Below are 3616 nucleotides of genomic sequence, written 5' to 3' on the forward strand. Positions count from 1 at the left end.
TTCTGAGAATGAGCAGGAACAAAGAAGCAGAAATATTCTTTCTACTGGCTGGTTTCCTACATGGGCACAAATGTCTCTGCAGTCACAGGCAACCCATATCCACGACAAAACCCCGGGGATGGAGAGGCGGTCCCTCCCTGACCACTGAGCAGGAATCCTGTTTTCAAGGAAACCAGACCCAGTAACACACACCATTTTACTTCTTCATATGTTAATTAGGAACTATGTGTTTTAAACCACTACTCTAAATAGAAGTGCAGGAGGGGAGTGCATTATCACTGTAAGTGAGAACACTCTGTATCCCATAGAGCATGCGTGCTGTTAGACATGAGAACGTCATTCCAGGAGACATGCACAGAATGCTCAAACTGGCACAGAGCTCTGAGCTAGAACAACAGAAGAAAAAACCATAGAAAAATCATTTGAACTTTGTCAAGTTTTAAATTGTGTGCTCATTGAGAGACAATGTTAACAGAATGGCAACAGAGCCACAGACTGTTTGCAAATCACATATCTGAAAAAAAACAAAACTGTCACGTAAAGCACCGCTGATCAGGTTATCCAAAGATGCTCCACCAAAGATGATATACAGATGACAAGTAAGCGCATGGAAGAATGTTCAGCCTCAGAAGATCTCAGTGAATGCAGATTGAAACCACAATGAAAAGGCACTGCATCTCTTGAGAATGGCTGAAGTTAACAGGACCGACCATGCCAAGTGCCGACAAGTACGTGGCACAGTTAGATCCTTGTGTCCTTCTGGTTGGGATGAAAATGATTAGATCACTTTAAAGAATGGTTCTGTTCTTTCTAAAAAATTAAACATATACTTGTTAGCATGTCCCACTATTGTATATCACAAAGAAATGTACACATACTGTATGTGCTTACAATCAGTTTCCCACAAATATTTATAGCAGCTTTATTTATAATAGCCAGTTACTGTAAATGTCCCCCATGTCTCTCAGTAGACAATAGTTTCAATAAACTGTGCTCTATCCATAGAGTGGGTACTTTTAGTCTAATGACTTATGGATAGTTGATAAAGTGTAGATTAAATATAAGGACAAACATTATAACCTTACACTTCATTTTGATGCCTGGAAATCATTAGTGACCTACAAAAATGAATGTCTCAACACAAAATTACACTGAGGGGATCTATTGATTCTACTGCACTGGGTAGTGGCATCAAAATGACCCAATTTCACAAACCAGAGCCCTTCCAGGAGAGCTGGGTGGTGTGAAATGGGCTGCAGGATGTGCATTCTGAGACCAGCAGGGGGCGCTGGTGGACTGCACCTGAGGCTCAGGGTTCTGGGCCAGGCAGGCTAGGAGAGTTCTCTACTGGCTCTTGCACACTTGGGCAGGCAGTGTCCTCACTGCAGTGTGACTTGCCTGCCCCTGTGGCCCCGGGAAGGCCCAGAGGGCTGTGACTCACACACTTACCTCATATCTCAGCCCCTCCCCTCATGGATTCAATTGTCCAGGCCTGATTTCCAGCTCAAAATAGACAGAAAATCACACAACACTTTAATTTTCTATTAAAAAACTAATTAAACTGCAAACAGAATGAAATACATATAGATACAAATGGTAAAAAATGCTTGGAAAACTTCATTTTGATATCATCCAAAGAATGCAAGTGATTATGGATAATACTAAAATTTAATATGAATACAGTATTACATTAATGCATTATTGAAGTTCCACCACTTAAAGGAGTCTGGATTGTATTTATTATTTGATGTGTAGCGTTTCTGGCAATTGGTGTATTTTTACCAATTATTGAGGGATATTGTATTAGATTTTAGTAAATATAAATAATCTTTATAATACAGCTCCAGTCCCAGTACTAGGGAACGCCTGCCCACTGAGCAGATCTGAACAGTCTCATCACTGACGACTATGTACACCTGGGTGGTCAGCGTGGGAGAATATGCCCAATACAATGTGTCCTTGGGCATTGTAAGTTTAAACAAGAGATGCCACTAGTCCCATTAGAATGGTAACCCTCAATACAAGGATGACAGCAAATGCTACCCAGGATGTGGGCAGCAGGAACTCTAACTCATGCTGCTGGGAGTTCAAAGTCGCATAGCTGCTTTTGTGACCCTATATCAGTTTCATACAAAAATAAACACACTTTTATATGATACAATTCCTGGGTATTTACTTATATCAGTTATTTGTGTCCAAACAAACAATGCACAAGAAGTTGTAGCTTCTTTATTCATGCTTATTATAACTTAAGGAAGCAACTGCTATGTCCTTTAATAAGTGAATGAATTATCAAATTCTTGTCCATTTATACAATGGAATATGATTGGAAATACAAATAATAATTTATCAGGATACAGAAAAACATGAATGAATGTAACACACACATATTATTAAGTTAAATGAGCCAATCTGAGAAGACTGGAACCGTGAGGGGGCCCATCAGGGTCAGGATAAGGGTAGGAGCACCGAGACCCAGCTGTCACCTGAGGCTGCCATGTCTCCTACATCCACCCGAAGGAGCGCGTGCCCCCAGTTCCTGGGCTGTGAGTCCCCTCCCTGCCTCTGCAGGTTCCTTGTGTCATCCTTGGGCTTGGCCCTCCCACTCCTCTAGTTTCCTCATATCAGCTGGATCCCAGCTCTGTAAAAGGAGCCTAACAAAAAGGAAGATTGCACAGCCTCCAGAAAGAGGAAGATTTGCATAGACTTCCCCCTCTGAGTCAGGGGGACATGTAAGAAGTGTAAAGGCTCAGGCCTGGCTGTGGGTCAGGAAGCAGAGTCTGGGGCGTCTGCACCATGGATTGGGCTCCACTCCTCCTCGCCCTCCTGGCTCACTGTACAGGTGGAGCCTGAGGGAATTCTGGGAGGGCACCTGTTTGTCACCTGGGAGGATGACCTCTCCCCCCTCCCTGGGAAAGGGGTTTGTTCTGTCCTCCCTGAATCTGTGTTGCTCCCTCCTTGCAGGGTCCTTGGCCCAGTTTGTGCTGACTCAGCTCCGCTCTGTGTCAGGGTCTCCTGGACAGAAAGTCACCATCTCCTGCACCCGTATCAGCAGCAACATTGGGAGCACCTATGTGTCCTGGTACCAGCAATGCCTGGGCAGTGTCCCCAACACTCTTATTTACGATGATGACAAGAGACCCTCTGGGGTTCCAGATCGGTTCTCCGGGTCCACCCACAGGTCCTCCAACTCACCTTGCTGACCATCTCTGGGCTGCAGCCTGAGGACGAGGCCGACTACTACTGTCAGTCTAGTGATAGCAGCAGCTATAATCACACAGTGCTCCAGACTCAAGGGGAAGTGAAACAAAACTCCCCAGAGCCTCCCCGTCCTGGGTCTGCCCTCACCATCCACACCACAGAGAGGAGTTCCTTTCTGTCCCTGCTGCAGTGTTTGTGTTGAGATTGTCAGTTTCTGAGTCCTTCTGTTTTTTTCTTTTTCCAGATTTCCCCCACATCTTGAGGATGATGATCGATTTCCATTGCAATCACTTCAAGGAGATGATTTAGTTCAGAACAGGATTTCTGAGCCTCTGCACGTCTGACATTGGAGATCAGGTCATAAAGTATGGAGAGGGGTCTTCTGTACACGTAGGACATAGAAACATCCTCAGTG

General features: G+C 44.5%; 1 pseudogene; it reads left to right on the top strand.

The window, feature by feature from the left end:
- The first annotated feature begins 2796 nt into the window (after positions 1-2796).
- LOC136322477 (immunoglobulin lambda variable 6-57-like) lies at positions 2797-3403 on the top strand (annotated as a pseudogene).
- The last annotated feature ends 213 nt before the right edge of the window (positions 3404-3616 follow it).

This window comes from Saccopteryx bilineata, chromosome 2, assembly GCF_036850765.1.
Source record: "Saccopteryx bilineata isolate mSacBil1 chromosome 2, mSacBil1_pri_phased_curated, whole genome shotgun sequence".
Taxonomy (NCBI): domain Eukaryota; kingdom Metazoa; phylum Chordata; class Mammalia; order Chiroptera; family Emballonuridae; genus Saccopteryx; species Saccopteryx bilineata.